The sequence below is a fragment of the Corvus cornix genome, chromosome Z (assembly GCF_000738735.6).
Source record: "Corvus cornix cornix isolate S_Up_H32 chromosome Z, ASM73873v5, whole genome shotgun sequence".
Lineage (NCBI taxonomy): Eukaryota > Metazoa > Chordata > Aves > Passeriformes > Corvidae > Corvus > Corvus cornix.
Window position 1 is genome coordinate 61,563,999 of NC_046357.1, and position 25,802 is coordinate 61,589,800.

Genomic DNA, 25,802 nt, shown 5'->3' on the forward strand with positions numbered 1-25,802 from the left:
AATGCTGCCATTTCAAAGCAAATACGGCCTTTTCAGTCAAGGGGGCAAAGGTGATGATTTAAGTCTTGTTTTCTTTAACAACATGTATTGCAATAAAGACCAAGTAGCATTTTGCCCAGCTTTTGATTTTTGTTGTACTTTGAAGATACTGTTGCTTGTTGAAAAGTTAGTCTTTTACGGAATAGTTAGTTCTTTTTGACAAGATAAAAAGTAATCATTTGTAGTACATTTCATATATTTACCTTTTCATACAAAGTAATTACTTTACAAAGTTACTTGGTGTTTCGAAAGCTACTATTTGGAAAGCATTACTGTTTTTTTAAGTGTGAGATTATTTGGGTGACCATTTTTCATGGTGTAACTGGCAGCATCAAAAGAAGGCAGCAATTTATAGGACTCGTGGAGAACAAAGTTTATTTTCACTTTTGTCAGCCTTCATGCTGGCAGCACTAGCTACCAGAGGATCATAAAACACGATTATATGATAGAAGACACCCAAATCATTCTCCTCTGCAGAAAAGGAGCAATGATCTGCAATAAACTTTGCAGGTTGCAATGAACTTTGCAGGTGCCAACAAGACTGACTTCAAAATCCGGCGCTACACAGCTCCATGGGGTCGCAGCCAGTCAGTACAGAACTCAGGACAAGAAGCACCAGTCTGGCCAATAGTGCACCCGGAGCTTCGCCGCCTGCAAAGCCAACTTTTTCAGCATCACTATTAATGGGCTCCCAACACCATAATGCCGGACTAGCACCTACTGTGTTTATCCTAACACTCTACCCCCCTTTTATGCAGCATGTCCTGTGTCACAGAGGGCATATGTTCCAGGCTTCCGAAGATGCCTAGAAGGTCACAATGAGGTTTTCCAAAGCACTTTTCACCTAAATCCCTATGTTTCCACCTACGTCCTTTGCGCTACTCCTTCTCTGCAGAGGACTGGACAGGACAAGGTAAGAAGAGCCGGGATGGACCCTGTTTTAGCCCAACGGACTGCGTCAAGCAACATGTGGCGTCACTCAGCATGGAACCTGACCATTCTTCAGGAAGAAAAGCAGAGATTTACCATACACAAAGATGACTGATAACAAAATAACCGCTCTGCAACACTGTCGCTCTGGGACACCCCTCGCGGACCGACAGGTCTGGTACAACCCCCGTGGGTTTAACCACCAGGCTGCAAAGCCGCACAAGAAGTTGAGCATTTGAAGAGCGGCGAGAGCCGCCTGCCCGGGGAAGTTCGGCGGGGGCCCGGCCGCCCCCCCCCCCGCTGTGCCCCCCGCCCTCCCGGCCCGGCACCGAGTGACGTCACCGCCCCGCCCCCAGCGCCCGGCCGCGCGCGGGTGTGCGTGCGGCGCGCGGCTCCGGTGCCGGCCGGCGCGCGGCCCGGGATGGGGCGGGCGCTGCCTGGATCGCCGCTCCGTACCCCCCCACCCTGCCCGCACACGCACAGGCACGGACATCGGCGGCACGCTTTCCCCGACTCTCGGGGCCGTACCGATCCTGTGATCCACACAGCGTAAGAGGATTAAAAAAGAGTAATCGCAAAAAAACCAAAAGCGCACACACACACAAAAGCGCAGCCCTCCAACCCAAACCCCACAACAAACCCACGAAACGGGAGAGCGTCGTCTCTACCGGTGTCCCCACGGCGTTGCCATTCTTCCCCAGATGAGCGAAGCAGAGTGGGGGGAGGGTTGTTCACGTTTCGGCTCTCGGGGACGGTTTCTGGGAATTTTTTCTGTGTCTGTCCTCCCCACTCCGCCCGCCCTGTGCCCTCTTCCCTCGCTTTTGTTTGCACTGCACTTTTTGTAGAAAGGGGGGCGGGAGAGTGGGTGAGAGACCTCGCTTTTATTTGTAGCGAAAGAATCGGCTAGAAAAGACGAAGGAAGAAAAGAAAAGGAGGAAGGGGGAAAAAAAAAGAGTGAAGGGGGAAGGAAGAACGAGAGAGAGGGAGAAAAGGAGAGAGCGAGAGAGGGGGAGGAGGAGGGGGAGGAGGGGAAACGGAGCAGCAGCTCGGGAACAGAGAGCGCGCCCGGGAGCAGCAGCAGCAGCAGCAGCCGCCGCCGCAGGAAGGAGAAGAAGAGGAGAAGAGCAGAGCGGAGCAGAGCAGCGCGGAGGAGAGGCGGCGCTGGCAAGAGGAGGCAGGCGGGGACCTGGCTCTTCTGGATGCTGGATTTTCGGACTCTCGTTGACTCTCTCCTGCTCCCCGGCGCCGGTCTGTGAGAGACACGCACGAGCGCCAGGCAGCAGCGGCGGGGCTTCGCTCGTAGCTGCTGCTGCTGCTGCGGGGCTCGGATTAAATTGGCCGCCCCGGAGCCGACCGGGAGCAGCGGGAGGAGGTGGTGGTGGCGGCGGCGGCGGCGGGAAGCAGCAGCAGGCGGGCGGGCAGCGGCGAAGGCTGCTGCTGGGACCGGGGGAGCCAGCATGACCAGGTAACTGCCCCGCTCCTGACCCATTTTTCCTCCGTCGCCGCTCCCTCTTTGCCGCCTCTTTAGGCACGCTTATGTGTGTGAGCACAAAAGTGTGTGTGTGTGTGTGTGTGTGTGTGTGTGTGTGCGCGCAGCCCGCACACATGTCCCTCACACACAACTCTCCCGTGGGTGCCCCGGGGCTTCCCCCCGGCCGCTGCCAGCCCGCTCCCCGCGCCTCCCCGCCGGGTCTCAGCCTGGCGGCGAGGCCTGTTCGGGGAGCGAGGGGAGCTGCGGTGCGGGGACGGGGGATGGGGCAGGGAGAGGGCGATTGATGGATCGGAGTCGACGTTTCCACTGAGTGCCGCTGTACGCGGGCGGAGAGAGAGGAGAGTACGGTAATTACACGCTGTCTGTTTGCTTTGGCGAACGAATTATTAATATTAATTATTTTGTTTATTCTAACGGCTTCGGAGAAGGGGGAAGGTAGCAGGGGTGAGAGACCAGGCGTCTGCCGCTGGAGACGGGGCTTGGGGGTGAGCGGCCAGTAGGGACCCCAGCCGCCGGTCCGAGCAGGGCTCCCTCCTCCTCCTCCTCCTCATCGTCCTCTTCCTTCTCTTCCTCCTCCTTCCTCTCCTCCTTCTTCTCCTCCTCCTCCTGCTGTCTCTCGGCGGAGCAGGGAGGCACGGAGATGCCAAGCTTTTCACAGGTTAGGCTTTTAATTTCTTTGTTTACTCTCGCGAAACCACTTGAAAGGAAGCACATCGGGCTGGATGCTCATTTTTCCGAGCGCTTGCAAAGGGGTTCTTGAATTTGTTCAGCAAACTTAGCAGCTCCCTCTGCGCCGTCTGCCCGTGCAAGGAGGCACTCCTTACTGCTGCAGCCGGGCTCTCCCAGACTGGCAGATATAACAGTTGTTTTCTTGCACAGAATCCCCTATTTTGCCTTTTATTTGTGCCCTCCGTTCTCGACAGAACGGTATTCTTTCCATTTTAAGCGATTACCACTCAGCCTTGCATGTATGGTTTTTGAATGTCTGCTCCTCCTTGTTACTTGTCCAGAACTGCTGTCATGCGTATTTTATTCTTTTGCCTGGCCTTTGTACAGTTACTGCCTCGTGTAAGGATGGCAGCTTCTTTACCATGATTTCGATGTCCATATTCCCAGTTTTGACGCACGTAGAAGGGTCAGTATTTCTACATGGAATAATTAGGGTTTTATGTGTCCCTTCACTTGTCGCCTGAGATGGTGTTACATTGGGGATAAATCTGTAGATGCTGATTTACTTTCAAGTTTCCTATTGCAGACATGAGTATTTCTAATGACACTTGTAGTCTCTTAACTTAGGATTAATGTGGGAAGCTATGATTGTCTTCTCAGCCTTTCAGAGATCGCTTCCAACATACCTTTTGTTCAAGCACAAGCAACTTCTGTGTAATGTTGGAACATTATGGGGAATTTCGATACAGAGACAGGAAAATGCATATATCATATTTTCCCTTCATCTGGTATCTGCTAGTAGTTTAAAACATTATAACAGTCAATACTTTCTTTTCTTGCTGTACAAGTGTATAGTAAATGACATCATTTTCTCCTGGGCTGGGAGCAATGAAGCTTCTACAATTCTTCTTATGAATGGAGCTACTCTGAAGAAAAAAAAAGGTTCACCCCTGTCCTAAATGCGATCATATGTACTTACATCTTACTTTAGATGGCAATTTTTTGATTGCTTCTTTAAATTTCCTCTCAGAAGATGAGCTATTACAGCTTTTCTAATGTGCGAAATTGACAAACTGGTCAGTTTAATAAATTCAGCTGTCAAATTTCGCTCAGTCAAAATTGCTAAAAGCTGTAAATATATTGGCATGGGATTTTCAAGGTAACGAGTGTTACACAGAAAGGATGGATTTGATGAGAGACTTTTTACATGAGTAGCTTTCCAATTTTAGTTTTGTCACTTGTGGTAATATGGTGGGGTATATTTAGATATCTTTCAACACAGAAATGATGTATAGCTTTTCTGTATCCACTTAAAGCCGTAAAAGCTTTGTCTTAGTAGAAGTCTTCTACTCTAAGAAGATGCTAAGAAATTCATTATGGTTTGTGTGTGCTATGGCAAGCTGTTAGGAATGGTGCATGGTAAGTAAAACGGTACCTTAGTATTTCTAGGTTTCAGGAACTGGTCTTAGGATCTGCTTTTAGACCCATCACTCATACTACTTTGAAAATGAGCGCTAAAGAATAATGTGAATAAGCGTTTTGCTATGATGGTTATGTAACTCAAACCACCAGCAGTCAGCGAACTCAAGGGGTGTTAGTAAATCAGTGCTTAATCTTAGGAGACAGTGTGCAAGAATGTACTTGAGGATGTGGTAAAGAGCTAAGTATCTGGCAATTTAAGTCCAGTCAGCGATTTACCTTTCATTTTTAACATTGCCTCTTGCGTCTACCTTTGAGGAATGCAGGGACCAAAACTACATAAGCTGGAGAGTAGGAATTCCCCTTCATCTGCTGCTGTGTGTGCTGAGCCACTAGGGGCCTGTATAAACTGCTCTCACAGAGCAGATACCAGTGCATGGCATATGCTCACTTTCACCAGACGTTTTTTGCACAGGTGTATAATGTCAAAGGCAAAGATGCCAGTTATTCATTCCTTACTAATAAATGAGATTGCAATTTCTTAGGAGATGTGTATAATTTGTATATTATTTAGTTTTCATTTTTACCCTACTTCGTCTGTTTTCCCCCAGTCCTGTATTGTGTCCAGTGTCTGTGCTTTCCTGATTAGTATGGGAGGTGGGGATGAACATGACTCAGGAGGGACAAATTTTGGGCAAATTTTGGATTTGTGTGTCTCCTGCATTTCATATTTTCTGTAAGCTAAGGAAATCAGATTTGTTGCCTGTGTGTTTTTTCTGTTAGATTAGTAATGGTACTGTTCCATGCAAGTGTAGGGTTAAAAGATAAACTGAACAGTATTACTACAAGGCAGGAACAGACATAGATTGATGGTGTATTTAAACTAGCTTTGTGAGTGTTATGTAAGTGTGAGAGTGTGTCGGCTCCAAGGCTTTGGCTGGAGTGTAGTCAGCATTTATGGGACATGGGCTGAAGACGCACTATATGTTCTTGAGTGTCAGTTTCAGAAATTTAAAATCCACCAGCCATAGCATTCTTAATAGACATTAAGCAATAAGGTCAAGTATACTTACACTGTTCCATTGTTGGTTTTCAGTTTTTGAAACTGACAAGGCAGACAATTTGTAAAAGAGCACAGCTGAAATATTTGCATATTGGATTTCCTTCGAAATGAACTTCCGTTACTAAGCTGTTTGAGAATTCTCATTTGGAAGGATTTTCAAGCTGAATCACAGTAAGGTCATACAATCAAAATGCAGTTTCCCTATGGTATGTTAATTTTTTAATAAGCTGTCTTTTAAAACATCAGAGTCTTATATATCATTCCGTGTTGGGCCAGTTACAGCAAGAGGGTATTTTTGTCATATTACCGACAACAGTTGTGCAAATATTGACTGAGTTTAATTTTCTGAAATGTGTGTGTCCGCCTTGGGTAAAGTTTTGATGAAATGTAATGAAATCTGCTTTAAAGGTTTTCTCAAATGATAAACATTAGTTCAAAAGTGTAGAGTCTTACTGCCTATCAGTAAACCAAGGCGGTGGCTCTGAAATGCAGAGGATATTCATTTGTGTTTTGGATCTCAGAAGGAGTAATGCGGTACGGATCTATTTCATTTTTCTATATGACTGTGGTGATTTTTCAGCTTTTGTTCTCTAACGAGTTGAGAAAAAGGTATAGATATTTGCTGGTATAACTTCAGTGTCAGTCACATAATGCCGTGTATTGTAACAGGAGCTTGCTTTCATTGTAATTCATTTTAAACAGTTGGCATTACATAGTCAACATACTATATTTTTATGAAAACTCTGAATTTCACATACTCCATGAATTGTTTACGTTACTTGTGTAATCCTTGTATTCTTTGGAAAAGGCCTTAAATAAAGCCAATTAATGAATGAATGCCAAGGCAACTTGGCAGCCTAAAGCAAGAATCTGTGTTTAAAAATACTATCAGGAATTTACCAAGTAGGAGCGGAAAGGAAGCTTGCTTCTCCTGGTGATCTGCTATGGTGAAGGCTGAGTACAGCTGGACAAATCTGATGATTTAGAAAAAGGTTACACGAGAGTGCTTTGCCTGTAAATTCCTTTCCGACAAGCTTCACTTCACTTGCTTTTTAAGACACTGGGCATTGATAGAACCATATTTACTACTGCACAGTTTTATTTCATAAGCTCAGATGACTTTTGGTAAGTTATTGATAACACTTGCCTTAAACAAAGGATGTTTGTGTCTTCTATAAGAAGTGGACAGCTAAAATGCCAGGAAACTAAATACAGAATAATAAAAATTGTCTGTATACAAAGAACAAGGTTAAATTGAATAAAATATGTAATGCTTTTAAAAAACTTAATTATTGTTCAGGTTCTTTAAATTCATTCATAAAAGTGACAAGTCAAACTAAATACAATGAGCTGGTTTTTTAGCTACATCAGCAGATATACATAGTCTGTACTTCCCTAAGATATTCCCTAAATTTACCTCTTTAGGTGTCTTCTGCTTACATGCTGTGGCATCATAACCTTAATAGCACAGCTGCAGAAGGAGAAAAACAAAGAAGAGAATGTGATTGATCTTGCAGTAGAGTTTCAAGAGATAGAGGTTTTATCAAAAATCAACTTCCCTATTTATACTTGATAACTGATTTCTGGTGGAGATTCTGTGTGTTCTTTTGAATACAAAGAATGGGCAGAAAATGTCCTCCTCAGCCAGCAGAAGATGATGGAATTTTAGGCACTTGGACTTATTATACCAGAGGACATACCCTAATAGCATACTATCATGTCCTGAGCTTCTTCATATTTAAGCACAATGGTGGTGTTTGAGTTTTTCAGTTATCTTCCAGTTAGTGAAGTCACTCCATGGGTATACAAATTAATTTGTTAATTGCAGACAATCAGAATGGATGTCCTGGTTAGTGCCAGCCGAACTGCTCACATATTGTTGTGGTCAGATAATGCACACTTCTTTCTTAAGCAGTATATCAAATGTGGTGTATCGAGTAACGCAAGCAATTGTATTGCTCTTTCTTTTACAGTTTTTAGTGTTCTGGAAATTACGTATCTGTAAGTCAGAGTTCAGTAAATGGGGTGTAAAATCTGGCTTTTTAGGTGGCAGAATCAGGTGATTCCTAAGATGAATATAGTCAGTACCGACCTGACCAAAACAAATGTGTCTTAGGTATAAATTTGCAAATAAATATATATTTCTCTAACAAATTTGCCCAATCACATTTTGATTTCAGCATGTCACCTTGGCTTATTGACTGGTTTTACCCAAAAGTCTAGATTTTTTGATAACTTGCTTTGATTCAGCAAGAGAAAATTCAAATACATTCTGGTAGCAATGTCTTAGTCTTTCTGATCTTCAGAAAATAATTGTTTGGTGAGTTGGAAGACAGTAATTCTACTTGCTTTACAATGGTGATTAAATTAAAAAAAAAAATCATAACTGCTTTTGGAACTATCTGTAGGCTATACTCTTTTAATAAAACTTTGTCAAAAAAAGCTGAATTTTGTGTACAAGGAATAGACTGCTATTTCTACGATCTCATGTTTTTGCTCCCTCTATTTCTCTCTCTCCCTCACCTTCCTTTTCCTCCCCACTCCTTTCCCTTTTTGCTAAAAAACCAAAAAGCTAAAACTGATCCTATTAAAGTTCCCAAAAATTCCGTACTGAAATTCTGTACTCTGTCGCATTCTTTCATCTACTTTATGGCACAGAGAAAGGGTTTACGAAGCAGATGCGTGTCACTGTTTCTAACCCAGAGACATGATTAATTTGTCTGTGTTCGCCTGTATTACTAAACTTGTGTTAATCATACTTTTAATTTTCTTTTCTTTTTACTTTAGGAAAGGGCTTTCTACTTCTATGGAATTTACTATAGGCAGGCATGTCTTTTCTTAAAAGGCTGTTTGTAGGACCAAGTATTTTCTGCCTAGGTTTCAGTAATGTGACTGTCAGGTGCATAATTTCTTTACCTCTTATACCACATTTTATTAAAATCCTCTTCATAGATGTACTGTGTATTAACAATTCCTAAAATTTGACTATTTTTTTCTTAATAAGCAAGCAGCTATATTTTGAAAGTCATTAATTTAATGAGAGATTTCTAAAACACTGATCAGAAAGTAGGACAGGAAGTTTTATTTATTTATTTTTGTTTGTTTAGGGTGATAGTGTATCTTAGAAAGCTGCTTAACTACTGCCCAGTGCAGCTGTCCTTCCCTGAAAGATTAGGTTTCAGGAGCAATGATGGATGTTGAATGCCTGTAGCCAGTTGTGGGGTTTGCTCTGAGGTCAGTGCTACTGATGGAGGATAGGAATTTACAGCCTTATGTCTCTTCACCAAAGTAACCAGTAGCATTTCTTGAGGGAAAAAAGTCCACAACAGCTAGGCATGTTCAGTGCTCAGCTTGTATTGCTGCATAGTTCAGAAAGCTATTCATACTAGTGAGAAAGAATAAGTACATTTGTGAATGACAAGGATAAATTTAGTCATGAGTGTGCCCTTTTTTTTCACAGAAACACACAGAAATAGCTACAAAAAGTAAATAGGATGATGTGATTTCATTTTGAACTTCTTTCATATTATTTTAACCTGTGTTAACAAGTTTGGAATTGACACTTTTGACTTTTTGTTTCAATTGTTTCAGCTATGTTTCAGAACATGCTGTCCTTTTTCACCTAAAAATAGGATTTTTTTTTTCCATAGAACAAATGCATATTAGTGGTCTTCAGCAAGCATAACCAAGGCAGAATTGATATCCATCAGTGATGAAAGGGTAGATGTTCATCAGGTAGAAAGGGTTTACTTTGATAATATTTAGTGTTGCCTTGTTTAATTCAGGTATCACAATATATATTGCTAATAAAGATGGATGGTTTAGATACTCTTACCTGTGTTTTCAGAAGGATTTGTTGAGGTGAGGCTTTCAGATTTTGTTTTTGGACTGTCTGCCTTCCCTGAGCTGTTGAAGTTTGTTCCTGATACATGGTGATGTGATTAACTTTAAAAAAGCAAATTTTGGTTGAGAAAGGTGCACAAAAATTCAATACAATAAACTTTATTGTGACTGCTTTATTGTTAAGCTTGCAAACCCTTTTTGAATTGTTTATATTAATTTGTACCTTAATGGTATAGGTGGATTTTTCTGTCAAGCTTTAGAAGAGCTATCCTAATAGGCTGAAAGCCTTCAGTGATTGGTGAGAAAGATTTCATTTGACAGCAGCATTATTTGGATCAGATCCATAGTGCTTTTGTGCCTTTGCATAAGTGATAGCACTTTTACCTTGGGTAATCCTAGCAGTGGTTAAATTCAAATTCAGACAAGAAAGCTTAATAAAACATCTAATGAGTTGATTTATAGTATCTCATAAATTAGGGAGTAAGAAGCATTTTGGTAAAGAGAAGTACTTATCCAGTAAGAATCACTTTAGAACAATTTTGCATCAAGGAAATGGCATTTTGCCAAATGCCTATGTATTCTACTTATTGGCAGCATGCCATAGACTTTATTTGGAAAAGTCTCCTTGCTTAAGTAATAAATATTCACTGTTTACCAATTTATTTTACTATAAATAAAAGATGGATTCTGTTATTAGACTTCTTTTTTTTCCATTTTTGGCCTATTTCACAAAGAATGGACTTTTGCTCATTGCCATTAAGTGCATCAGTGAATCTTGATTAACAGAATTTTCCAAATAGTGAAATTGATTTTCTTACTTTTTGATAATTTGAGTATCTTGGGGTATTATATTTGCTTGGCATGAAAAGCCTTGAATTTTTCTACTGTGCATGATATGTGGCAGAAAAATTGTAATATTAACTTAAAGAAGTGTTTGTCTTAGTTGATATTAATAATACTCTAATATAATTTTGTTTTGTTAAAGAAGAGTGTATAATCAGTGTAAATGGTTGTTGGCATTAAGTACAGTACATAGAATTTACACTTGTTTCCCATTTTACATTTTCAAAAGGTGTCTTAAATGGTCACATGAAGTATCAGCGTACTGACCAGATGAAAATTTTACATGTATCAAGGGAAGCAGACAATGAAGAGAGCGCTGTACTTTCTAATGCTTACAGGTGGCAGGGAATGCCTGCAGGAGCAATCATACCTCTCTAAGAATCCTAGCATTCCTTGGGTTTAATTTTGCATGATTACAGTGACTCTGGAAAAAAACCAGAGTGTTAAGATTTCAGCAATAGTATTTTGCTTAGCTTAGTTTTAGACAGTTTGGGGCTGAATGTATTAAATACTGTATATATATAAAATGGAAATGTTTATTCTTCATCTGTTCAGTTGTATCTGATGGAACAGATAGATACATGTCCTTCTGGGCAGTGTAATCCCTAAAAGGACACTTACTAGGACTGTATCCCTTGTTGATTTATTCACAGAATTGCTTTATTAATCTAGTGTGCAAGGGTAATCTTATTCCAGAGGTATTAGAAAGCTTGAAAATAACTACTGGACTTCTTAGAGATGTGGATTTCTGTGTCTTCAAGCAATTTGAATTTATAATCTCAATCGGTCTTTATACTTTTTACTGCAGGGTATATAAACCATGAAAGATGCAGTGGCCTTAAAACTGTTTTTTCATTTTAGCTAATCTCTGCAGTAGTTCAGGTTAGAGAGACAGAGATAGATTATCATGTGCAGAAGAAAAGTATGATGAGATTTTTCTACTATGGTGATGAGTCAAGTTGCTGGAAATGTTTATATAGTAACCACTGCTTAACAGACATATACTCTTAAGGACAGACAAGCTTCTTTTTCAGCCTTTTTTGGTTGTCTTTCTTGTTAGGAGAAGAGCTTGCCATTTTGGTGTGAAATTTTTTCTTTCCTGGATTAATTTCGTGTTGCAGATGCCATTCAGGAAATTAGGGAGAGATTTTTTTCTGCAGCTTTTACCTGTTGCTCGGATAATGGTGTTAGGATTTATTTCATATTTAATGAGACAGAACACTTGAAAACACTGAAGAACTTGGGAATGGGAGGAACCTGAAGTCAAGAATGAAGAGTGACATTTTACAACCTCAGAATTTTCCCACTAAAGCAAAACTGCTGTACAATCAACGATGATTTCGCAACTGTGACTGGGGATGTCCCTTCCCCACCTCTTTCTCCAAGTTGTTCTCCATCTTGCTTTTGCAATTCTGCAGTTTTATAAAGAGCAGTTAGTAAAGAGAAATGTGTCTTCCTGAAGAATCACTGATGTCTACTTTATACCAACTCTTCTATACTGTACTTCATTCTCTTTGGAATGAGTCTTTAGGTGTCCTTTAAATGCAACTCTCCATAGGATTTTTTGCTTCTTATTGTGAGAACATATCTGACATGGTGAACTCTTCAAAAACTGTGAGAATGGCTCACTAAACTGGTCTTTTTTTTCAGAATGTCACTGAAATCATGAGTATTGTATACTTTTATTTGTTATGTTGTAGAAATCCCCTCTGAAACCTGTTGTCATTGCAATCTCAAAGGCTTAATTTATGGTTTTTTACTTCTGCTAAGAATTACAGACCTGTCCTTTTTGCATTGGTCTCTGATTTCTTTGACTATGTATCAGTAGCACAGTCTTTTAGTTCAAGCAGCAGTATACTTATGACACCACGTGTTTACCTGTCCACCTGCTGCCTTTGTTGAGGTATTTGAATAACTCTAGGCTATCTGTTTTTTAAAAAGTTCTGCGCTCTCTTTTATGTCTTGGATAGGATGCAACAATGTCTTTTCGTTCTATGTGAAATCTTTGCCTTTTCAACCACTCCCCGTTTTTCACAGAAGGAGGCTTTCCACATGAAAAGAAGAGAAAGAAACCTGCTTGACAGCTTCTCTTGTCTCCTTGTGTCTAGAGAACTGCATGAGTGTAACAACAGAGAAATGGATCTCTCTGGTGCTATTTTGGTGGTTTTTTCTCTAGGTGCAGTGGTAGCAGATTTAGATTTAACTGTGGATGCTGGCTCTCTTCTCTTCAGGTACAGCCTGCCATTTAAGTCTTTGTGTTACTCAGCTGAATTCAGTTTCTTAAATCCCATCTCTGTCAGAGCAAGTCAGTTTTTATTGAAACATGGTCCTGATGACTTCTTCTCAGAGAATAAACTGGCAAAAGAGCTTAAAGTTCATACTTCTGAGTTCAGGAATTTCAGGAATATATGTTCCAATGCTTTCAAGTTCACTTCAGGGCCAGGTTCTCCAAGTAGAATCAGAGCTAGGTATTTTTTGGAAGAACACAAAACTGCTGTGTTATTATTTTGAAGCATTAAATGTCATTAATAGATACCATCATCAGACATCATCATGCTCACTGTATTTTTCTTAGTATGCTATATTTCTTCATTGTGTTTAATGTGTTTGAGAATTTTAAGGCAGATTCTCACTGTGCTTTTCTTGCTGATCTAATTATTCCACCTACTGAGTTTCAGAGGTGTTATTACTAGGTAACTATTGCTGTGTTTTTTGACTTATGCATATACATACCTATATAAAACAACTAAGCAGGATTTTCCCCTGCTCTTGCATCTGTAAATTTTGTTTCTGTTAGTGTTAAGTAGATGACTGCTCCAGTCAGAGGTTAGATGTGTTACTAGATTTCTGGTGTTGCCAGGAGTTGCATGTGTTAAATAATTTAGTAGCTGCTGAGGGAAGCTCAGTGTGTAAAGTTCCTCTGTTGGGAATGAAGTCATAGCAGCTGAGAGTTTATGTTTTGCTGAGAGTGCAGGTAACCACACATCCTTGTCATAGGTGTTTAATTGTGATTTTGGTTGCCCTTTCTAGTGGTTTGAAGCTAATACTGAACTTTGTGACTTGTCTGAATCTATACAAAGTCTGAAGCTTCTTTGAGAATTACGGTTTTGGCTATTTGAACATGGCTTTCTGTATTTGTGTGTTTTCAAAGTCCTTTTCTTAAAAAGACCTGTTTTCAGAAATTCATCTCATTGAGACCTTGTACTTCAGGATGTATTGCAAATCTTGTCAATGTCTTGCCTCCCTTCTGTTTGCAAATAGTGTAGATACTTGGTGGCTTAACATTTTGATTTATCAGTTCTTTGTTTCCCGATGAACCATTTCCTTTTACCATCGAACATGCTGAAAGAGAAAACTGTCCTTAATCTTCTTTTATGTTTTACTATAATGCTGATGCTTTTTCTGTTTTTCTTATGGTGTGTAGACTGAAAGACAGATGGTCCATTTCAACTAATGCTTTTTTACAGTATTAGCTTGAAGATACCACAGTAGATCTTTAAAAACGCAGAGCCTTCCTTGGGAGGACTGTGAAAATATTTGTATGTTCAGCAATTCACTTTCAGATTTTTCCTGTTGAAACAATAAGGCAATTTTCTGATGTTTCTTAACTGAAAGTATAGCTGAAACTTAGCCTTCAGAAATCTTGTGGCTTCCTTTTATTCAAACTATAGATTTCATGGGTATTTTACCAGTTGTACGGCATGCCTACATGACAAGTTGTGTGAGAGCTGTGTGAGAGGGCTTGGTGTGTGAGTGGTAGTCAATTAGCTAATAATTGAATGAGCATCAGTGGAGTGAGATGATGTTAGATTACTTAGATGGCTGTCAAGAATTACTTCTTACTCTCAGATGGACAGACTCTTACGTCTCATGTGGAATAGTAATAAATCAGACATAATTTTAGATAGCTTGATGGTCCTCTATTGTGTGTCTGTATAAGGGACCGAGGGTGTATATCATATTCCTTTGCACTGCTAGTTTTTACTTGAACTATCAATAGTTTTATGGTTGCGTTTGTAGCACGACTCAGAGGCATTGTTAAGGCATTGTACACTTGTGCATTGCAAATACACTGCCCAGACAGAGAGATTACAAAGATCCACAGAATGATAAAAACTAGTCCAGTCAGCTGTACTTTGCAAAGATCCCCTTACTGCTGCAGCATTATACGTTAGAGAATCCTTGAGTGCATCTTCTGTGGTTTACAGCCTAGGATTTAGTCCCTGGTTTGTGTTATTGGCTAATAGAATATGAATTATACAGAAAAAAAAATTAGTTGTAAAACACTCTTATTTTCACTCTTCCCTCTTATGTTTCAGTAATTACCTGTAATTCTAAGGATAACTTAGAAGAAAAAAGTTGTTTACAGACCTATAGCTCAAAATAAATTTAGGTGCTGGGAGTCATGTAACCAGATTCCCTGAAATGACTAAAATCCTGAACATTCATGGCTGTTGACAAAATGACACACCAAACGAGAGAGGAGATATAAATACTTTTTTTTTTTTAAGTATTGGAAAGAAAATTGTCTTTTGTAGATTAATGAAGGACTATTTTTAAATGAGCTTCCTTGTGGAAGGAAAATGCTTGCGTGTAAGCAGTCCTTGGTAATAAGAACTGTGTGCTGTATATGGCTCACTTTATTCATGCACCTACTCCCACGGTATTAAATGGATTTAATCACACATCAGGTTAGCAGGAGCTGGTTCTTTGTCCTGTCATTCTATATAGTAAAAGTGTATGTTAGAAGTATGAGAACATATATGTGAAAATGTAAGCAAGGACAAAATGAATAAATAAAAATGCTTCATTTAAGATAGATCAGCAGAGAAGTTAGGCTCGCTCATACCTGTAACCATATATTTAGGTAACTTCACCCCTGTCTAACATTACTGAAATCTATGACAGTATATGTGGATTTAAAAATAAACGTGTGTGGTTTAAAAACAAGTATACACACTACAGTGATTTATTTTTAATCTAAACTCTTAAGTCTGTGGAGTGAAAGGAAGTAAAGAATGCTAATTTCTGCTTTACGCTATTTTTGCCTCTTCTTCATAATGTTCAAATAAATATTATTACCATAGTTGACAGGAGATGGAATGGTTTACTGATTTCCTTGGTTTATGGAAGGAATAAAAGTAATATAACACTCCTTGATACTGTTTTCTTTTCTGTTTGCATACAGAGCAAGCAATGCATTTCTTAAATATTGAAATAGACACAGGCTGTATTTTCGTTTGTATTCATTGTGGAACACTGTCATTTTACTACAGGAAAAAATACTAACAAGTAAGAGGTCCATAATAGGTCACAATCTGTTGCTATATGTATAATTGCTTCAGGTCATAAACACTTTTTAAAATTTTACGTGATATAGGAACACTACTATAGGCATCACTCTGTCAGGAATTTATCTCTTTCATGAAACCACAATACAGGGCAGAAACACTGTATACCCAGTCAAGCCAAGAAATTCTTCTAATTGATTCATACTGTCTGATATTTTAGTGAAGATCTGTTCAGTATTTATCTGGATCAGCTGAGGTGTTTTTGAGTGGTTTTTTGAGTCCTTTTTGAGTCCCACTGATCTTGTTCTGTTTTATAAAATGTTATGGTTTTGCATAGGGTTATTCACTGTTTTGTTGAATTTGTGATGGAGAAAAAATTTAGGTAAAGTATTTCTGCAACTTCTGTTTGCACTTCAAAAAAAATTTGCAAATATTGAAAACAGTGAGCAAATTGATGTTTGATGCAAGTCTGTGATCTGAGATGCAGATATTAGATGGTATTTAGTTGCAAATTATGCTGTATAAGTAGTATATTTCCTGTGGATTTCTATGTGACGTTGTTATGTGTAAGTGCCATGCTCAGGGCTTTGCTAGTTAGTCTTTGGCTTTCGTTTTACCTTCTCTTAGAGTTTCCAGCCTTTTGCCTCAAAAAGATTTTATTCTTCTTATATTGCTAGTCTTCTGTGCTCTCATCTTTTTCTGTAAGTTAGTGTCTTTTGTACGTTTTTGTTAAGGTCAATAAGCTGAAGACCAAAGACTTTGGAAGTTGTATCTAAGATTATGAAGGTGTATTTTCTCTATGTAGTTAGAAGAATAATTTTAAATCAGTATGATTTTAACAGCTAGATTTGCTGACATGGACTGATGTATATAGCATAGGCTTGCTCTAGTTTTAAAGTAGAATTTTATTAAATTAAATGGTCCACTTAGGGGTTAAGTCTTCAGGTTTCATCTCTGTCGCTTTACTTCACTGAAGTCTTTGATCCCTTTTACTTTTATAGCATTCAATGCACAGGAATTTATCATACAGGAATAAACATTTTAGTACAGAGCAATTAGATGATTTTCTGTACACGTGAAAAACTTCGTATTAATAAATCTCAGATGGAGTGATATGAATCATACAAGGCAAATAAAGATAAAGCTAGGAAAGCATTTCTTGGAATTGTAACACTGAGTCCCAGATTTCTTCTGCTATGTGAGAACAAAATCTGTCTTCGAATTAATGTTTTTGACTTCTTTCATAGGACAGAGAACCTGATATATATAGAATCTATTATTTGTTGGTTTAGTTTTGGTCTTTTTCCAGATATCAGATTTTTTTAAAGCAGTAGTTTATGTAGCTAGTTTGTATTAATATTTTCTACCACTGGTATAGCTGAAGTCACATATTTTTTTGGTATGTCCAGTTATTTGACAATAAACGTCTTCAAGGAAAACTTTCTACATATATTATATATATATACATATTTATACATGTATTTTACCCTATATATATAACCCAATATACACTTATGGAATGCAAGTTTTTATTTTAATTCTACATTTTATACAACTTTCAGCCTTTAGTTGTAGAGGCTGCTGTTATTAAAAATATTTTACTATAACTCACGATCAACTTCCTTTTCATCTTGTACTTCATAGACTGTTTTACCAGTAATTTTCACACTGTTGATTTTTATTTGTGTAAAAAACATGATAGCTTTAGCTGCCATTGGCCTTGTGTTTGACATCTTTTTTGTTGTTCTGCTTTTATGACTATAAAAATATGCCATTCCCTGCAGTCAGATTTTGGCAAGGTCTAGAAGGATTTTTCTTAAAGTAGTTCTGTGTTCAGGTAAATTAAAGTCACTCTGAGAGCTTTGAGGATTACTGGATCAATGCACATCATTTTACATAACGTTTTCATTTCTCAGTACTGAAATATATTTAGGAGTTGTCTTACAAGGTACCAGCAGGACTTTGTTAAGTATGTGTGTGTTCATTGTTTAATTTTCATTCCTTTACTGCTGTTTGTATTCAGTGCACATTATAGCTCTCTGAAGACCAAAAAAGCTTTTTATTATTGCCTTTTATCTGTCATTCTGTTTGACTGATTTTACTGGACACCAGTAAAATAAGAAATTAATACAAATAAATTACAACTTGGATCTATTTCTGTTGTCAGCAAGCACTAAAAAGAAAAAGAAAATACGGCTTCTATAAAAAGTAGTTATGCAGAAAGTAATATTTGGCAAATTAGTATATGTAAGTTGTCCTTTCTATGTAGCTTTCTCTGTAGGATTGAAATGTTTACAACCATAGTTGACTCATAAAAATAATGTGGAACTGAGCCACATTTTTTTAAAATTGATAAATATTTTTCACTAGGAAGTGAAAAGCATAATGATTACTCAAAAAAAGATGGGTTTCTTTTCTTTCTTTTTAGTCCTGAAGTCTCCTGAGTGCACATACATGTACACTCAGACAAGTGCACATACATGTACACTCAGACAAATGCACATACACAGAAATGAGAATTTAATGGCTAAGGAGATGGCATGCATTAGATTTTGTTGCTGTTTCTGAACACCAGAAACATATGATATTTTGAGGTTTTGTTGATTTTTGTAATTATTGAGATTTAGAAAATACTTACATCTCTATCAGTATTTTTCAGATGCATCCTCATCTAGATTTGGAAGGTTCTGATCTATGCTACCAATTATTCTGCTTTTATCACCATTAGGGGATGAACAATGCTTTTCATTGTTGTTCTTATCCTGTACATCCTTTGTTCCCTGCTCCGTTCACAGGTTTTAATGCCAGCAGTGTAGCTGGTGTATTTTTCTGTTAATATTAGGTCTGATCAGTGCAACACCTTGGTGTTTGTTGTGTGTGTGATCCTATGTAAGAGGCGAGATGGCCAGGGAGGCATTTAGCCAGCTCTGCTGTAACCCTTTGAGTGCACAGATGCTCCCTGATGGACTGCCCATTGTACTGTGCATGACACAGAGGGTAGGTTTCTGTGTGTGCACCCAGGTCTGGGTAGTTTGAGCAATACAATTTCTGTATTTAGATAGACTAACCGAATGGATTTTTGGCACTCCTTCTATGCAGTGTAAGAAGCCTGACAATTCCATGCCTGCGAGAAAAGAGGCATTTGAGCCTCAGCCTCAACATTTCTTAACAGTTGCCATATACCTGAATTAGGTTGCAGGAGGTTTACTGGAAAAATACACCATTTTTTGTCTGTAGTTTCTTAAGTGATCCTGTGTTACTGCAGGAGATAGTAATTTCTAACTGTAACTCTTAAATATTTTTTGTTAGAAATTTGAACATAACATTTTTGATATTTAAATTGACTGTTTGAAGTTAACAGGAATTAAAAGTAGAATTCACAATGAAGTACTAGTACTTTAAAACAGAAAATGTTCTGTGAATGATGTGACACCTAAGATTTCTCAACAAAGATTTTGCTTTGAATCTTTGAATGACATTACTGGTAGGATAGAAATTTGGCAGTCTTCTGTTATCTTTTTACTTTATTTTTCTTCCACTTTCTGCATTTTTATGTATGGATTTTATACTAATAGTTAAAAAAAGAAAACATTCGGAGTTTTGTCATAAGTGATAAATCACTATGTCCTTTTTTATTTAGTTACAAATCTCAATATTTGTCTCAAGTGACAGTCCTTTTTATTTATAATAAGGTAAAGTGTAAATTTCCATGCATTTTGCACTGTAATCATGCAAAAATTTGAAATATTTCTGGAGCAAGCTGCTTCTGACCAGTTTCTTTTTTCATTATTTTTTTGTCTTTCTTTTTTTCCTAAATCTTATATTGCAGAATACATGATGAATGTGTATTCATACATAAATAAATAATAAATAATAATAAATACTATGGTGCCAATTCAAGACCTTTTATGGTCTTTGTAATTCCATTTCACTGAGGAATGAACATAGAATATGGGAAAACATCCTGAAACGATAGTACTTTTAAGGTTCTTTGGGAAGGGCATGTGATGAATCTAAAACTTAATTTTTAACCTCTGCTCCTGTTTAAGTGGTTATTAAAGAGTGTGGGGTATGCTGCTCTACTGTTACAGTCAGCCTTCCATTGTTTGTGTATGTGTTAAAAACTGGATCCATTTGGGTATGCGAAGTCTGTAAGAGTGGCTGATAGATCTGACATGTGCCAGTTGTTGCACAGGCATAGATGGTGTTGAATGGAATTCAGAGTACGTTGCCTAGTAAGCCTTGTAAGCTCTCCTGGGAGACTTCCAGTAACATACTAAATTGAACATAGATTGACTAATACAGAAATGTTTTCACTAGGAGCCTTGGAAAGATGAAATAAGGAAATTGACAGTAATAGTCAAGTTTGAAGTCATGTTTACCAAAATCAAATTCTTATGTTTGTGTTGAACATCGAAGTATTTTTTTACAATTTTTAAACTTGTTCTTTTTTCCTTTTTTAGTGAATAGGGCTATTTTTGTGAGAAATATATTTGTACCTGCACTGTTTTGTTAACAGCCTTTTCATGTGGCATCATTTGAATACATTAGATCATAATTCAGATGATGTTTGGGATTTGAAGTGTTTGAATAAATGTTGTTTTCGCCTACCATGTAGTATTAAATAGTACTAGGAATTGGACGTTACCATGTAATCAATTTTCAGGGTCTGACTTGCTCTGATCATCAGTGATCCCAGACAATAGGTTCCATATATTTCAAATCATGCATTGAAATTAACCTCATGACTTTTTCTGAATTTTTTCAGCAGTAGAATAAGTGTAACCTCTTGTACAAGGGATGCAGTGACAGCCCCAAACCATGTTTAATTAGAGCTCAGCGTGGAGTTTAAGATGGCATCCCTTTACATGAAGCATGATTATTGCTGTTTGTGCTCTTTTTTCTCTGTTCCTTTAATGAACATTTAATTTATTAAAGTAGATGAATAAGATTGCCTTAAATAAACAAAATCATAAATATAGAAAGGATGGGTAACCTATTAAACATTATAATCAAATATGCATTGCAATTTTGTCATGCTGTCTTTCAATTCCATAAAGCACAGGGACATTTAGCGGTTTTTATCAAAATCTATGTATTGATTAATGCAACACTGCTCTGTAAAATGTAAGATTTATTGCAGATTGTGTAGATGATGAATATTCGTGCACATCTGTGGGCTGAAGTACTACTTCTATCACCTGATGGAGTAACCTGTGAGTCTGGAATCTCTGTATCCCAAACCTTTCTGCTGCCAGTGCCAAAGAGACATCATGCTGTTTTATATATGATGTGTATATCTGACTACTTGAAGTGTCATGAAGGCTTATGGGTGTATCTTCTGCAGTTCGTTAAAAACATCACCGAATTTGCAGAACCTCTGCTGCTTACAGATGACTTTGATCCAGAGACCTACATGCTAAAGCCACCATATCTCATTAACGTTCCTAGAATGTCTTGTTCTCATACAAAATTGGCTATAAATTAGGGAGAAAATTACAGTTTAAATGTGATTTAAAGAAAGTTAAGTGGGTGACAGAGGAGAGCCATAGCAGCAAAAAGGCTGTATGTCAGCCATAAATCACAACCTTGGGAAAAAGAAACCTAAAATTCTATAAAGGGTGAGAAAAAGTAGAGGAAAGGATTACTTAGGAAGACTGTTGTAGTGGGTAAGGAAGACCTAGGCCATGGCTGTTGTTTCACATAGGCACCAGTGATACAGACAGAAGCAATCCAAGGAGCATCAAGAAGAATTACGGAATTCTGGGAGTGATGAGGGACTCCAGAGCTCAGATAGTGGTCAATTCTCTCAGTTAAGGGGAGTATGTTTGAAAGATCCAGTTGAATATAGCAGATCAATAAATGGGTACAGAACTGATGCCACAGGCAGAGACTGCTTAGGCTATGGGGCTTGCTTTTAGAAGCCTGGTCTACTGGGGACTTACGGGGTCCATCTGTCAGGGGAGAAGAGCATTTTTGGTCGTAGGTTTGCCAAGCTGGTGAAGAGAGCTTCAAACTAAAATTGCTGGGGGAAGGGAACCTCAGCCCATCCCTCTCCTACCAGTTTGATGCCAGTACCAGTGCGGGATGCCCAGAACCTGGAGAGGAATCACGATCAGCAGGAGAGCACCTGAAGAACCGCACAAAGGAATTCTGCACCATCCAGCCATTAAGTCAGCTTCACCAGGGGCTCAAGTTAAAGGAGTCTGTGGAAATGCACGTAGCATGGAGAATGAACAAGAGATGTGCACACACCTCCAGGGCTGCAATCTTAGTGTTCTGATATCAATGTGGTGGGATGGCTCCTATGACTGGAGAGTTGGATTGGAAGGATACACGCTCTCTAGGAAGGATAGGCAGGGGAGATGATGAGGTGCTGTTGCCTCCAATGTCAATGCTTAGTGAGAGTGCATGGAGCTTTGTCTGCATGAAAAGGTGACTGAGAGCTTATGGATCAAGATTGAAGGGAGGACAGGGACAAGTGACATTATAGTGCTAGAGGCCACCCAGCCAGGATGACTGAGTAGATGAGGCCCTCTGTAGACAGGAATGGCCTCACATTCACAAGCTCTGGTCATTTTGGAAGACTTCAACCACCGTGATGTTTGTTGGAGGGACAACACAGCACAGCACAAGCAATCCAGGAAGTTCTTGGAGTGTGTTGGTGACAACTTCCTTCTCCAAGTGTTAGAGGAACCAACAAGGGGAGGTGCTGTGCTGGACCTTGTTCTCACCAACAAGGAGGGGCTGGCGGGGAGTGTGAGGCTCAAGAGCAGACTGAGCTGCAGTGATCATTAAATGGTGGAGTTGAAGATACTGAAGGCAGCTAGCAGGGTACACAGCAAGCTCACTACCCTGGGCTTCCACAGAGAAGACTTTGGCCTCTCCAGGGATCTTCTTGGTAGAGTACCATGGCATAAAGTCTTAGAGGGCCCAAGAAAGCTGGTAAATATTCAAGTATTCACCTCCTACAAGCTTGGCATCCCAACAAAGAGGAGGTCAAGCAAAAATTCCAGGAGGCCTGAATCAATAAAGAAGGAGCTCCTAGACAAACTCAAACACAAACAGGAACTTTACAGAGGGTGACAGCAAGGACAGGTGGCTTGGGAGGAATACAGAGAAGTTTTCTGAGCAGGCATCAGGTTAGGAAAGCTAAAGCGCTAATGGTAAATCTGCCCGGAGATGTAAGGAGCAACAAGAAAAGCTTCTATGTGTCTGTCAGTGATAGAAGGAAGACTAGGGAAAACGTAGGCCCTTTTGGGAAGAGAAAACTAAAACAGGAGACCTGGTTACCCTCGACATGGAGAAGGCTGAGGTACTCAACAAATTTTTTTGCAAGTGCTCCAGGGCTACACCACCCAAGTCACAGAAGGTGAAGACTGGGACTGGCAGGATGAAGAAGTGCCTGCTGTAGGAGAAAATCAGGTCTGTTGCTGTGGAACCAGATGAGATGCATCTGCACTGAGGAAATTAGCAGATGCAGTGGCTAAACCTCTGTGCATCATATTTGAGAAGTCATGGTGGTCTGGTGAAGTTCTTACTGACTGGAAAAGGAGAAACAACCCCCTATTTTTAAAAGGTAAGAAAAGGAAGACATGGGGAGCTACAGGCTGCTCAGTCTCACTTCTGTACCCAGCAAGATCATAGAGCATATCCTCCTGGAAACTATGTTAAGGAGCATGGAAAATAAGGAGGTGATGTATGACAGCTAACACGACTTTGCTAAAAGCAAATTGTGCCTGACTAATTTGCAGGCCTGCTATGAGGGATTACAGTGGGTAAGGGAAGAGTGACATCAACTGCTGACATTAACTACCTGGAACTTCACAATGCGTTTGACACTGCTGTACTACATCCTTTTCTCTAAATTAGGAAGATAGGGATCTGATGCATGTACCGGTCAGTCGGTAAGGAATTGGCTGTATGGTTGCGCTCAAGAGTTCCAGTCAATGGCGTAATGGCTTGAATGGAGACCAGTGATGAGTGGGGTTCCTCAGAGGTCATATAGGAATTGGCACTGTTTAACATCCTTGGTGGTGACATGAACTGTGGGATTGAGTGCATCCTAAGCAAGTTTGCTGACAACATGCCAGAGGGCAGGGATGCCATTCAGAGGGGACCTTGACTGGCTTGAGAGGTGGGCCCATGCAAACCTCAGGATGTTCAGCAAGGCCAAGTGCAAGTGTTGGGGCAATCCCAAGCACGAATACAGACTGGATGGAGAACAGGTTGAGAGCAGACCCGAGGAAAAGGACTTGAGAGTGTTGGTTGACAAGAAGCTCAGTGTGACTGGGCCATGTAGACTTGCAGCCCAGAAACCCCAACCATATCCTGGGCTGCCTTAAAAGAAGCATGAACAGCAAGTTTAGGGTTTTCTGTCTCCCCCCTACACTTATACGCCATCTCTGGAAATGTTGGAGGCCAGGTTAGATGGAGTTTTGAGCAACCTGGTGTAGTGGAAGGTGTCCCTCCCCATGGCAGGCTCGTTTGGACTAGATGATCTCTAGGGTCTCTTCATTCTATGATTCAGTGATCCTATGAATATTTGGAAAAGAAAGAGATATTTTAAAATTAACTCAGCTAATGTTGAAGGGATATTTTGAGTATTTATATGTTCTGCTTGAGATAAAATCCTGTATACTACACTAGAAAGTAAAAAAACGCTAGTTACATTGTCAAGAAAAGGCTAAGAAGTTAAGACAATCTTGGAGCAGGACACACAATCTTCCTTCTGTCTCTTTGTGCATTTTTTTAAATGGACTAACTGAAATAAGTCCTCTGGAAAAATACATGATTCTGCATTTGATTACTGTATCCTGATTCTACTTTTACTCAGCTTTTTAAAAATTTTGGATTGATTGATGCTGAGACAGAATATAGTTTTAATGCAGTTTTGTCTTACCTACATAATCTGATTTAACCAGTTTGTTCAGGAAAAATGATATCATCAGATGGTTGTCTGACTTCAGAACTGCTGTGGGCCACCTTGCAAGACCCTCCATATACACTTTTGCTGTTACGGTTTTTCTATTATATTTTATAGCTAGCAGTGGCAAGTGCTTGCCATGCAACAGTGACATTTGGTTTGTGTGTTCCATGAGATCCAGAAGTGTTGGAGAGGAGCTTCTCCTGCTTTACTGTCATACAAGGCATGAGGAATGTTCTCGTCTATATAGAACTTCCAAGAAAAAAGCAAACATTCCTAAAACCCAGCACTTGGTGTTAAACTGTTCTTGAAGGGAAGTTTGAAGGAAATAAGTTTATTCTTGCCTTCATTTCTCGTGCCAGAGAATTCCCGTGTTTTAAGTTGCTTCTGCTATTGCTGAGTATGCCTGAAGTATAGACCACATGGGCTTTTTTGGTTCCTAAGCTGTATATGTGTGTTAAGGCAGTTGAAAACTTCAAAGAGTTTGGAGCTCTGCTCCACCGAAGAGAAACCTCATGAAAAGCAAATACGAGCTGTTCTCTTCTGACAGTTTCAGTGGAATTTCAGTGTTTCTGCTTTTGCCCAGACAAGCTGCATGTGTCTTTTATGGTGGAAGTTTCAGATATTGTGCAGTAGGTGCCATTTGATAGTAAATGCAAGCATTTATATGTTTTTTTAGCTATTATCCTGAATTGAAAAAAAAAACATGCTGAAGTATTATTGCATTGCTTAATGTTGTGTATGTAGTTTTGTCTTACTTCTTTAACTATGTTGACCTTTCTCAACCAAATTAATTTCAGAAATTAAATTTGTGTAACTGAGTTTCACCATGAGTTTATGACATGGACCAGAGTCTATAAAGATCACAAATCTTTATGTAACTCTCAACTAATGAAAAAATGCCGTTGTAACTCTCAACTAATGAAAAAATGTGAGTCTGTTCTGCTTTAAGAAGGACTTAGGGACATAGCCAGTAAAATGAATTGTTACAGAAATTCTGTGATGCACAGATTGGTGGAATTCAAAATCAGGCAGTCAATACACAATAGCATTTTTATATTGGTTTTTTTCCTTCAGGATAAGATACCTCTATCTGTACTAGCATTACTGCATCTCACAGCCATAAGAAATGGGCATTTCATTGATCTACTACATTGTGGAGATGGTCACATTTTCTGCCATGAAGGCTGAGAGTTCAGTCAGGCTTTTTGAACTGTCCAGGTTGGTGCTCTGAAAAACGTACTATCTTTTTTACTTTTAAAGAAAAATTTGTAGTTTCAACGCTCT

At 39.2% G+C, this 25,802-nt stretch overlaps 1 protein-coding gene and 1 long non-coding RNA gene across 48 annotated transcripts in view; one reads left to right on the plus strand and one right to left on the minus strand.

The window, feature by feature from the left end:
- Positions 1-1,926, minus strand: part of LOC120411533 — a 63,694-nt gene extending 61,768 nt beyond the window's left edge. Inside the window, exon 1 of the long non-coding RNA XR_005603929.1 lies at positions 1,610-1,926. This is a non-coding gene — a long non-coding RNA (uncharacterized LOC120411533). The remainder of the gene's footprint in view (positions 1-1,609) is intronic.
- The window catches only part of PTPRD (protein tyrosine phosphatase receptor type D), a 1,187,151-nt gene that overhangs the window by 818,130 nt on the left and 343,219 nt on the right, over positions 1-25,802 (plus strand). The window contains exon 1 of one of the 47 annotated variants that reach the window (XM_039567534.1): positions 2,354-2,434. The exons of 45 other annotated variants lie outside the window; for them this stretch is intronic. The gene's annotated coding sequence lies outside the window, so the exon portion shown is untranslated. Of the gene's footprint in view, positions 1-2,353; positions 2,435-3,099; positions 3,120-25,802 lie in introns of those variants that run through there. One more of the 47 variants, XM_019281933.1, reaches the window with a different exon arrangement.